The sequence below is a fragment of the Falco naumanni genome, chromosome 6 (assembly GCF_017639655.2).
Source record: "Falco naumanni isolate bFalNau1 chromosome 6, bFalNau1.pat, whole genome shotgun sequence".
Lineage (NCBI taxonomy): Eukaryota > Metazoa > Chordata > Aves > Falconiformes > Falconidae > Falco > Falco naumanni.
In genome coordinates this window covers 27385039-27398209 of record NC_054059.1, presented here as the reverse complement: position 1 = coordinate 27398209, position 13171 = coordinate 27385039, and the positions used below count along the sequence as shown (strand labels likewise).

Genomic DNA, 13171 nt, shown 5'->3' with positions numbered 1-13171 from the left:
TACCTGGGACAAAATGCAGCTTGTCCTTAGGAAGGACATCACAGTTCAGCCTAGAAGCATGAGCTGGAAAAGGCATACTGCACATGTTCATCATGTAATCTATCTCCTAGGATGCACAACTTGAAAAGAGTTCGTATGTCACCGCAATATGTCCCCTTGTTTATCTTCCAGACAGACTTCATGTATCATGTTGATAAATTGGGCAATGCATAGGGCCAGTTCCCTCCTACTGAGGTGAGTGGGAGCCGCATGGTGCCTGATACCAAAGCTAGGGAATTATTCAGATTGACTAACATAGCTGAGTGCATGCCAGGCTTGTTTTATTTTCCTTGTCAGATCTCTTGGGGAGTTACAGAGCTGAGGGGTGATTGGATTTCAGAAGCAGACTAGAGGATGGTAGCACCACTTGCTTAGCAGCACCCCATGCAGCAACACAATTCAGGACCTGCAAAATGGGTGCAGCCCAGCTGCAGGTGCAAGGGGCTCAGAGTCCAGGGAAAACAAAATCCCCCTTGCTCTTCTGGAGCTGTTGCTCAGGGTTTATCCTTTTTAGTATTTGTCCTGGAGGGTTGCTTAAGGCATTACTCTAACATAAACAATTATTAATAATGATTCAGCAGCTATGTTACTCTGTGTAAAAGAAAACAAAACCAAATAAGGCTAATCTTTTGCAATACTAGCAGTTTCCTATAGGGACTGGTATATATCTTCCAGCCATAAAATAATTAAATCTCACTGCTTTTCAGTGGTGAAGGAGCTTGAATACACACAGAGGCTTTGATCCTCACATGTCTGATATCTTTGGGGATCTGGGTCCAAATATTAGGATAATATTTTACAAAAATGGCTTTTGATTTTTTTTTTTTGTTTGAATACTAAAACAAAATAATATCAAAGCCTGTTCAGTGTCAGTGCAGTGAACAACGCTCATAAACCTGGACTCTGCTGCATTTGTTCATCACATTTATGGAGTGAAGCAGTGACCATTTTCTTCCTCTGGGATATGAAGCTTACGACTGAGCAGTGTGTCCAATCAGCTGCTGACCAGCGCCTATCTCTCTGTGGAGCCCATCTGCAGACCGTGCTGTATCCATGTCTGCTGTCTCTTAGGGGGCTCACATGGAAAAGACCTCATGTGCAGTTTCCTGCTGGGGTTTCTCCCCCAGCACTTGATGTTTGCCCCAGGAGCATTCTTTTGTAGTAATGCAGGCACAGTATTGCCGTGGGTGACAAATGAACTATTTGCTCCTTCCCTGATGGATATCGTGCTGTAACGTATAAGCTGTTCGATTATAGCAGACACTGCTCATCAGTAGGTTCACCAAGACGGTCCAGGGAAGCATTCCACTTCTGCGCTTGGGAATAGGAGGGAAAGTTAAGTCTGGATGGATAGTGGGGGAGGGTTATAGGGGATGTAGGGTTGTGTGGCTGTGTCTTTTTTACCCTTGACAGTGTTCTGCTACCACAGACATACCTCTAACTCTAAAAAATTTCCTAGTGTAGCTGTCTGGCCAACAAAGGCTTTTCATTTTGCTTCTGTCAGAAAACAAGAAGGAGTTAACCCAAGTGCTGTCATCATCATAAATACAGCTTGGAGAGTGAGGCAGCTAAGTCACTAATCCGTTCTGAATTCAGTCTGGTGATGTAGAGAGGAGAGAGTGTGTGTCCAAGAAGAAAAATATTGTGTATATCAAAACACACATGAAGAAAATTAGCTTGAGAATGGGAGATGCTGAACATAAAGAGAGGAAAGCAAGAGAATAGAACCAAAGATAATAAAAATAAACAGCCACAGCCAGACTCAGATGCTCTCTCTGCCATTAGAGATGACTGAACCAACATGCATTGCCTCACTGGAAAAGTATGCAGGCAGGTGTGACTCAGGATCAGTCCAAATGTGGCCTGTTGTTCTATCTAAGGTGAACATTAAAATATAGAAATGAATAACTGTATTTTGTATCTGAATTAGTAATTGTAAAGGACTGATTCCAACATGCCTTAGGGATTTAGCCATGGAAATCCCACTGACCTTCAGTAGTGCTTATGCACCTACATTCCTTAGGCGCTTTAGAAAATCTGTGTGTACTGGGCTCAAGGGAAAAGTCCACTGCTATTATTATAATGTGACTCTGATTTTAAGATGTTGTAATGTACTCATATTTATACAAATTTACCAAAGAAGTATTTGTCAGGTTGAGGTTGTTACCATCAAAGCATAAATTTAAAATGGGCGTGAATTACTGAGACTTAACATTGTACTTTGAATTATGCCTTTTTATATTTACATGAGAGTGTGCTTTCTGAGTCACACCTGGTTTTTGTGCTGTTTACAAACTGCTCTAAAAAGCTGAGCTGAGAATATTTGCAGTCAGTTCAGTATGTCAAACAGAGGAATAGAATTTAGCTCTATTCTTAAACCATGATTATTTATGTAGCAGGCATGTTGGCCAACAAAAAGAATGAAAGCTGACGGGCATGAAAATAACCAGTCTGCTCGTACATGAGTCTTGCTTACAGTGGTCCCAGCAGGAGCTTGAAGGAGACTGTGTAAATTGTGAAACAAATGCATAGTTAACGCATGCCAGAGATGACCATTTGTGGGCCTACTTAACGCTACAAATCCCACATGGTGGTGAGGCTGTGAAAGGACAGAAAGAGCTCAAGATGCTACAGGAGTGTGTGTGTCCGTGCTCTGGGGACATAGCGCTGTTGACACTGAGTGTACCTTGGTGCATCAAGTTGCCGGTTTAACCTAAAAGTGCAGCATAAGTATAAAAAGACATATAGCTGTTTGGATTATGCACACCCAAAGTTAAATTAAGGGAAGACTAAATTTAAAACAAATTACGGTTGTGAAATGAGGTAATCAGAAGTGGGAATGCATTGGTATTGCAACAGCCACATGCCTTACCTGATGCCTACAGGCATACATACCCACCGGTACCTGTACTGTGAGAACTATTACTTGATCACATGTAATGGTTTTCCATGAGATGCCTACCTCATTTATCAAAAGGCGTAGACAGAGATTTCTGGATGAGACGTGATAAATACTTAGTTTTAGCCTTGTTTTCCTAAAAACTAAGTCTTCTGTTGTTTTCTGCTGGCCAGTCCTCTCTCCAATGACTTTAAGTCTATTGGACAACCTAATCTAAACTTGACATGGGGAAGGGGGGATAATGCGTGTCCTCAGAACCTCAGCATATTAGACATCAGAGAATCACTCAGAGTGAATCAGGTTCAGTTAATACTGCATTTCACAGTCTGTTTGGGTTTGTCACTCATAGCACTCCTCATATGCAGTCCCAGCAGCAGGCATACCCAGATAAGGAATTTTCACAGTGCCATGGACTTTCTTCTGGCAACTGCTACTCTGTTAGCTGAGTACCTTGCAAATACAAAGTAAGCTTTACAGTGATAAAGGGGAAGATAAATGTTATTATCTGCATGCTATGGAAGAGTATCTAAAAAAAGAGTAAAAAACAGTGCCACCAGTTTTGGATGCTTCAATGGACATTTGTGTAAAATGGGACACAGCTAGATTTTTCTGATGTGCCAAGCAGGGGTTGTTCTCAGATAGAGCTGAGACAAGTCAGAACCACTGACAGGACCATCCATCCTGTGGATTCAGGGATACACATCTTGCAGTGCTGAGCTTTTGCACTGCTGTGTTGTATCTCTGCTAGAACCACATGCTCTTTGGTGTGACTTGCCTCACTCCTTGTAAATCTACCTGACTCTACACAATGCAGCCTCAGCTGTGGCTAGAAACTGAAGAAATAGGGAATATATTATTGCATTTTCAACACAGAGTGAAAATTGTGGAAAGGTGAGAGTCTTGGCACTGAGAGCGTGAAGAACAGCTTACTCAATAGCAAGCTATTATGAAAAGCAGTTTGTCTGCTGTCAGTATCTTGAAGTGTCTCTTGCTCTCCCTCCATTCACCTTTCCGAAACTCACATTCCTGAAGCCCTGCAAGCTCCTCATCTTCCAAGATCCACCTCACAATGTCAAGGCAGGCTGATGGAGTAAAGCAGTACTTTATCTTTTGGCACCTTTTTTTCTTATATCTTCCTTTCTTTTTCTTTCTTTCCTTTTTTTTTTTTTTTTTCCTCTTTCTTTTTCCTTTTCCCCATGGGAAGGACTCTTTGCAGCAAATATTTATCAGGCCTTTCTAATGGGCCTTTCAAAAGGGGAAAGGAAAAAGGAATAAACCAGACAAAGCGTGAAAACTTTTGCAAAGATGAAACCAGGAGGGCCTTTATTACAGTAAAAATGTGATAGAATGGATGAAAGGATCACTGTGGTTCATACCTTGCTAGTATGGCCATCTCCTTGATGTCAGAGGTTATTCATTTGTGGAAGATTGTATGGAATCAGGATAGAAAAAAAATTTCATATTTTGGCTACTTCTATTAAGCCTGTCAGCTCAAACTTACCAAGGTTTATGAAGTGATTTCTAATTGGTCTAATTCACTTACATATACCATAGGGTCATCTATAAAATCTACTAAAAGGTATATAGTATATAAAATCTTGATCTAAATAGGCAGTTGGAAGCTGCAGTATGAAGCTTATCTGCCCTGTTTCTCATACAGGAAACCTTCTGGTACATGATTCTTTTAATTGCCTATATAGCATTCTGTCCCATACAGACTCAAATGAGCAACCTTGTAAGAAGTGTAACTGTATAAAGTAGAAAAAAGGAGAAAGAACACTGCAAATATTTTGCTAATATGATGATGAAACTGAAACTCCTCTTGCAAAGCTTACACTGAGCTATTTCAGGGTTTAGATATACATAACATTGTGCAGTCAAAATGAAGGTGCCTCATCCCATATTGCGCTTCTCTTGTTATAAATAAAATTTATCTGCGATATTTTATTTAATTTTGTAAAATTAATCCAAAAGCAAAACTGCATGATCTTGTATGGCAACATGACTTTGTATTCATGGCTGATTTTTTCCCCCTTAACACAGAAAAATAGTGTGGGTTGATGCAGTGTCCTAACACAATAGGGGCTAATGAATAGAGCTTGCTGCACTCAAGAGACTGCAGTTCAATTACTAGTGGTGCCAATCAAGTCAGAAATATTAACCATGGTAACAGCAGATTCGAGTTTTGTGGAATGAGGCAGTGGCTTCTTGGGGAAGATCGCCTCTTGGGAGGGAAGGGGATGCTCACAGCAAGAGCTGCAGAAGGTTGGAGACTGCTTCTTTGTGGCAAAGGAGAGCAATGCTCTGCTCATGCTACAGGGAACTTTGTACCGTTTGTGAACGTTTTCATTACAAGTGTGCTTGAGAGGTTGTAACTAGTAAGCACGACTAACTAAGGGGCCCGTGTTATGTGCATAACCTGTGGAGCTGTATTTCCTACATATAAGTGCACAACGTATTAGTTAATGACACGAAAGATACATTTCAATGCAGGTTAGGTCCTAAGCAGGAGTAAAATGTTGCTGAAGTCAGTGTGGGCTGAATTACACCAGTCGAAGCTGTAGCCTTTTATGAGGATTTTCTTAATATAGTGCATTTGTTCTGCTGGCTGATGATCAGAGTGAGGATCCCTTGATTTGATACAATGGCAGTGTTATGTATTAGCAGCATGAACAGGAAGCAGCTGGCGTCCTGTTCAGAAAACAATCTCAGTTTTTATTGCAGAGAACAATATTGAAAAAACAGTGTGTGTGTGTGAGGGGCCTAATCCTTAAAAATGTGGGAGTTTGGATACTGTCCCTTTTCATTGACTAGTCACTTCTGGACTAAATCTAGATTTGTCTCTTTTCACAGAAAGCTGCTCTGATGTCGGTTCTTTGGAATACAGAGAAAACCAGCTAGAGCCCCAAAATGGCTATTTTGCACCTGCCTGCTGCCTCTCCTCCTCTTCCAGCTGGTGAGTATGCTCAGTTGTGGAGTGCTTTTCCCTTTCTCTTATTCATGAAGAGATGGCACATCTTTTTGGTCAGCATCACTGAAATATTTCCTATTCTTTGTCTTGGATGCCATTAAAAAAGCCAGCTGTTAGGGATGGTTACTATGTTGTGGGAGCTTAGCTCTGTCGTTAACTCAAACTTCTGTGAAAATATAGGATGGGTTTCTTAATAACTGAAGAGTACTAGCAGCCTGTAAGTTAATTTGAATGTGTCTGCAGAGCTGATGAAAATAATTTGTATGTAATACCTCTTTCTGAGGACTGTGGGATGTGCAGTAACTATCATGATGTCTCTGTAGGGCAAACAGGTGTAGGGCTCGGACAGGGCGGCTGAATCATAGAGGTTCCTCTTGTATAGTTCAGGCATCAGAAATGTAGTCATCCCAGTCTTCTCGCCCTAGGGCCCTCTTATAGTCAGACACCATGCAATCTGGGCGGATGTTTCACCTCAGCCATTTCAAAACCTGTCCCAGACTGAGAGGAAGAAAGGTCTCCACTGCCCAGAAATGGAGCTTGGGTACACTTTGTCAACACACGTTTGGACCCTAAAGCCAGCGTACATGGACTGACTTGAACATGTCCTGACAAGTTAGGAAAACTAGCCACAAATGAAGTGAGGGCAGGCAAGGCCATGTAGTAACTGAGGCTGTGTCCTGGCTGCCAGAAGGTTGAATTTTAGTTGCACTTTTAACACTATGGTCTATTTGATCTGAGACAGGGTCACTTTCCATCATTACCTCCTTTTTACCCCTCTTCCTCCTCCTACGCTTTGTCTGTCTTCAGTATTGGAACATTTATTCAGTGTGGGAGACAGTCCCCCTTTTCTCCTAAGGAAGACTGAATCCTGGTGTCTTACTCATAGTAGAAAATGTGAGCCATCTGGTTAAGATACCCTGGTAAGACTGCTCTTAAGCCATTTCTGTTTCAGTTGCATAAGTGACTTAATCAGTGGAGGAGGTTGAGAAGCCACGTGTCATGTTTCTTAGAGCGATGCCCTAACCAGTGGGCTAAACCGCAATTTACTCACTGGACTGACGAATAACCAATTATTGTGAAAGACCACCAGAAACAGGTTGAGGAAGCTAGTGCTTAGGTTGATTGACAGTCTGTTGTTAAGACATGTGCTTAAAAAATGCAAGAACCACATTCAGGTCATGTTATGACTGATTCAGAACGGTCCCTGAAGCCAAGGTCACCTACAGGCTCAGCAGCCATTAGGCTACTGGGCTATTTTCTTGTCAACTCAAGGAATGTTAAAATAGTGGTAAAGAGTGGCTGAATACTCTGAATGCCTAGTTCAATGTCTAGGGCATTCTCTTTAGAGAAAAGTGGTTTGCGTTTGAATTGTGTTTAGTGAAGGGCAGAACTGAACCAGGCTCATGTAACTGGGCAGAGTTCTAATTCCTGGAAGAGAGTATGAAAACAGAGTGATAGATAACTGTAGAGGAATGAAGGTGGGCTAATTATCATTGATAATGTACAACTGTGGGCTGGCTTCAGGGGCGGTGGGTTGGCCGATGTAGATAAGGTGCAGCTGTGGCTGGTTCTGGTAAGGGGTTGAGAGCCGATGAAGGGAGGGCAGCCGAGGAAGAAGGAGGAAGAAGGAAGAGAAGAGAGAGTGGGCCCTGGATGAGGTGAGACGGGGAGAAAGCAGCAGAGGGACTGTATGAAGATTATGCTGGTATGAGATGGTAAAAGACCTTGTTACAGCTTGATAGTTTGGAGGGTGCTGTGACAGATAACAGCATTATCAACATCCAGCTCTTAAACCCTTAGTCTGCTTGTTTGGTGCAAATCCAGAAATAATTCTGGGATTACTGAAATTATACATTTTGGCAAATGCTGCATGTTATTTCACCTGATCTTTATTTGTCATGTAATCAGCCCACAGCACCTATTGACTTGAAATAAATGACTGATTGCATAGGCAATGTGTGAAAATAGGGAACAAACCTGGAAACTATGCACCTGAAACTGCATCCTTGGCTCTCTTGGCTTCAGTGGAACATGCTGGATTATCCAAGATGTTAATTCCTTTACTTTCTACTTTTCTCCTTCTCTAATGAATCTTTATCAAATAGTATCAGCCATTTTGGCAGGCCTATAATTGCACTATTCTCTGCAGTAAATGTGGCTAATAATCTGTAAATGAAAAGGCACTATCTCCAAATTGTTCTTCTTTTTCTCCAAGAAATGCAGTTAAAATAACTTTTTTTGGAATCCTTCCCCCTCACCTGAGTGGAAGTGTAGGAAAGGGAATCTGTTTAATCTTCATTCTCATGCTTTCCTGATTCACCTGGCTGCTCTTGGTAATTTAAAGGAAAACAGTTCAATAAGGCAGAGGAAAATTACAACCTAAGTTTTATGCAACGTTTTAGGATAAATGAGATTCCACTGTTATTATCCCTTACCATTGCCATGCCTCAGCTCCTGTCTGCCATATGAAGAAATGTGCTCTTTTACTTGCAAAGTATTTGTGGTAGAATATGGATTTAATAACAGGGTAAGTTTTATTTCTGACCTAATAACTAACGTTAGTTGAATGATATTCAGGCCAGATCTACTAATAACAGTATATCCTTTGTTTTTAACAATATTGAACTCTCTATAAAGAAAGAAAATATCTCCGTAACAAACAAAAAGTCCCAACAGGCCAACCAAACAAATAAAAATTGAGGGCCATGAGTCTAGTATAAGCCTCATAAATTATTCTGCATGGTTTTTTTCTTATTTAGAAAGGTTAAGACAATAGTTTCCCTTCCAAAAATGTTTGCCATCAAAGAATATGAGCTACTTAGTTATTTCCTTATCTGAAACTGCAGTTCACGATGTCCAATATGATTTTGCTGGGCCTTTTAAATGATTGCAGATTATGAGCTATCGATAATGCGCACCCTTGTAATAGGCACGGACCCACTTCAGGGTTTTTTGCATGTCGATACGAGGTTTCTCACTGTGTTGTGTCTGAGTAGTCATTTACAGTAGAGTCATCTTAGGATGGCAGCAATGTGCTGTGCTTGGTGGAAATACGCAAGATGTTCCTGGGTATGGTGCTAAGTCATTCTTTCAACAGGTGAAAGTGAATTCTGTGGTACAAACAAAAAAGAACATGAACTTCACAGAGATTATAAACCATAAGCTCAGAAGCTGGTGGACTCTTGCCCTCAGCTGTCATAAAAAGGAAAGAACTGTTGTCTTGAAATCAGCATGAAGAACTGAAATGAACTTGAGGTAGAGGCAGATTAGAAGAATGTGGAAATGGGAATTACCTTACTGCTGTGACAGTAATTTACCTGTGTTGTAGGTACCCTAGGAAAATAGGATGGCAGAGCCCCATGGGAAGCTGCACAAATTTAAGAGGGCAAAGCAGGGTCTATTTGAGACAGGAGTGGGGCAAACTACAGGTTGCCTTTACCTTATCCCTTGGCTTTCACAGCTGAAATGCCTTGCCCCTCGCTTTAGCGTGCTTAGTGTTTTCTCGTGTCTTTATCTGACCAGTTGTGGATGTGACATAGATTTATGTCCAGTCTACTGCAGAGGAACTGGGAACAGAAGAGGTGACGTTGTAGCCAAGAGGAGGAAAACAGTACAGAAGACAAAGAGTGGCCAAGATGTATCAGGAATTTGAAAAAGAAAAAGATACCAAATGCTTCCATTACCATGGTAATCATCATGTACATTAACACAAATTTCAACACCATAGTCTTTCCTATTTAATAGCTAAGATTGGAATATGGAATGGTAAAGAAGGTGATGAATTGGATAGTGGAGAGCAGATCCCAACAGAAAGAGTAAATGCAGAGATCTGTGTGCACATAGATCTTCCTCAAATAGACTATAACCTGGTTAGCAATGAGAAGATTCCGCAGTGCTATTATCCTGCTGAATATGAGGAGTTAGTTCAGGCTGTTATTTTGTTATGTGCCTGACTAGTTGTTGATCTTTCCAAAACAACAGGAACATGATCTAGTCCTCAGAATCACTCAGGAAGAGTGGTTTGAAGACTTGTGGAGGTGTGTAAATTCTAAACTGTTGTAAATGGCAAGAGAATTATTCTATTTTTAGAAATGTGGCTGCCATTATTATTGTTTGTATAACAATCCTGCAGTTTTTTCACAATTTGTACAGATGTGTTCAGTTTCAGTCGTTTGCCCTATCAGTTTTTCCGATACATGCTACATATTTTTTTTAAGATGCCTAAGTAGTGTTGATTAGTGGTGTGTGATGAATGGAAAAGGAAACTTTGCTTTAAAAGGAAGAACTCTGTATCTGTTCTATATGTGAAAGTAAAACATAGACTCTCCACTGTAAATTATATGTTGCTGTCTAGTTCCTGCTTCATGTTATGCTGAAGCACCACAGCCCAAACAACATTCAACATGTGCAATGGCCATAAGATATTGAAGTAGGAGAGTCATATATCAGTGTCAACATCAGTAACACCTGGTCAGTTAATCTCTAGGAGCTTCTGGTACAAGTCAGATTACTCTGGAAGTATGTGTGCAGTCTCTCTCTTTTAGCAGGAAGTTGATGTAAGCATGACCTTTCTGATGTGAAAACAGGGATTGTACTTTAAAAGCACTAGCAATGATGTTGGAATGCTTCAGCTCATTTGGTTTACTGAGTTTAAAGTGATGACTGTTGAAATGTTTAGCTCTGCCATCTCTTAGTGACTCTGCAAAGGAAGAGTAAACCATGATATGGTTTTCATGTCCTTCAGGGTGCAAGGATCTTGCTGTGAAGAGCAGCTGATCACTGATCTACTCAGACTGGAATATCAGAAGGTTAGGGGGACATTGGCATTAGCTTCTCAGTCAGTACAACAGAGCTGGTCTAGGGATGTAAATAGCTGCTAGGTGCACACGATTTGCAATTTATCATTTCCATTCAGAAAGGTCTTCTATAGTAGCAAGTACTATGAGAACAACTATAGCTTGTAAATTTTGGTGGTGATGCAGCTGTAGGTTAACATGTTGAAATATTTCTGCATTGCGCCTGTGAAACTGCAGAAGTGACACATGGTATGGATAAATAAATAAAGAGAAAAGCCAAGCTTTGACAAACTGTATCCAGTAATGAAAGGTAGATAAGTTCCATTAAGAATTCTGCAGATTCATACAATTCACCTTGCTTTGCTTTTCTTCCCACCAAGAAATCAAGTAATTTAGCAGAGGGTGGAATCACAAGATCTAGACAAATCACAAAAAAAAAAGTGAAAGATGTACCTGTATGCATACTGCTGGACTAAAATTTATTTCATTAAATGAGGCAGGCTCAGAAGTTGAGAGAAGGTGACAAGAAGCCACCTTCTCACTTCTACCTCTCCTAGGAAGTTTCAATGTCTTGAAATAAATGGAGAAGCATCCCAGGACATATAAGCAGCCAGCTTGGTGCTCCCTAAACACAGAAAAATCTAACGTTGCTTCTCCTTAGATTAAGTTAGTGAGAAATAAAGCAATATGACCTGCTATTAGCTAGATGGCTGCTTCCTCTGGCATAGCTGTTTCCAGGATGTAGATGATGAGGAGCAAACATGACCAGTATAATAATAAATAATTCAGTAGTTCTGTAGTCACCAATGACTAGTGGTCAATCAATGAAGTCATGGGTGGTGGTCTGCAGATGAAATTTGGAACTATATTAAGAATTATTTTGAGTGTTACCTTCAAGTAGAAGTTAGATTAGAAGAGTGCAGAGTAATTTTGATTAATTTGAGTGACAACAATGATCCATTGACTTTAAATGTTTGGGAAGCAGCTGCTGAAAGGCTGTCCGCATGTAGAAAATGACTGAGGTAGTTAAGAGTTTGTGCTGATTTGGGTTTAAAAGCTTATGAATGATGAGGAAATTGGAAGAAGGGAAGTCTCTGTATCAGAATTTCTGGTTGTGGAAGTAAAGCTAAAGAGAGTTAGAAATGTGGCAAATGAGGATGAAATCCACTGGTTGAGGGACTGAATACTACTACTAATAGTACTGTGTCATCTTGGAAAAATGATGTCACCTTTGGAATCCAGGCAATTAGTCAGCTTTTCTGGCACTGCGATATTATTTCAGTCTCATTACATTTTGGGAATGAGCTAGATTTATGGTGTCTGCATCCATTTTCCAGAATAACTAACAGAATACTCAATATGTCACTTCGTTTTCTCCTTTTCTTTCTCAGAAATGTCAACATTACCCTAGATAAAGTTGTTTATGCATGATGAAACTTGTTCGGTATTCTTCTATCTCTTTGTGCTTGAGACGGAAACCACTGTGAAGCTCTGCTGTGATAGTAGGTACATGTGCGGAGTTAGATAGTACTGGAAAACACCCACAATTACAGCTACCTGGGCTTCACACTTAAGAGCAGAGACATCCACCAGGAAGGAAGAGATGGCACTGCAGAAAAAACCTCTCCAACTTTCTTGTCCTCTTTTCTAAAAAAAAAAAGGGTAATGATAGAAATCATGTTGGCAAGCAGTTCCTTCAACAGCTTTATTAATAAGTGGTTTTTGTCCTTGTAACCATGAAGAAAGGTTAAACAACCAAGTCATTAGAGATGGAGGTTTTCACTACAGCAGTGAATAAGGATTGTGTGCCCCTTTCCTTCAGCCTTTTAAACTATCAATAGCTTTCCTAATAAGAAGAAAAAATAAATTTAATGCATTCAGTGTTTGTGATAAGCCAAGTTTAAGTTTAAAATGAGGTATTCCTTGCAATCGGAGACAATAAAAAGGTATGTAGAACGGTAAAACTACCATGCACACCACTTTAATATGGCTTTGTGAAAGAGATGTTTGCCTTGCTAAACACTTAACTATATTGACAGTGGAGCTGAGATGCCTTGCAATCAGGCATTATTTGATCAGGCAGTTCTTGTTGTACTGTACATAGCTACAGAGTTGCTTTAAATACAATAAATAAAAGTAAAATCTTACACAAGGCAGCACAGCTTAGTAATTGCTGTTTTGGAGCTCACGTCGCTGCAGTTATTTAGCTCAGCATTTCATCTCCAGCTGCAGCACAATTTTTGCCAAATATAGATAAATGAAGTTAAAGTTATTGGCAATGACTAGTTCTGTATCCCTGTTTTGAGTTCATAGATTTCATAGGAAAGGCCTTCCTTTATTTTTGTAGCAAGCAATTGTTTTGAACTCCGAACTTCTTCACGTTCCAGTACAGCACAGTGTTTTCAGTTCTACTTTATCAGACAGATACTGGTAAACAGTGCGAATAAGCAGGTTCCCTGTTTGAGA

At 40.3% G+C, this 13171-nt stretch overlaps 1 long non-coding RNA gene across 2 annotated transcripts in view; it reads left to right on the top strand.

Moving 5' to 3' along the window:
• Positions 1 to 7409: 7409 nt before the first annotated feature.
• Positions 7410 to 13171, top strand: part of LOC121090720 — a 46982-nt gene continuing 41220 nt past the window's right edge. For both annotated transcript variants that reach the window (XR_005828681.1, XR_005828682.1), the window contains exons 1-2: positions 7410 to 7614; positions 9471 to 9596. This is a non-coding gene — a long non-coding RNA (uncharacterized LOC121090720). The remainder of the gene's footprint in view (positions 7615 to 9470; positions 9597 to 13171) is intronic.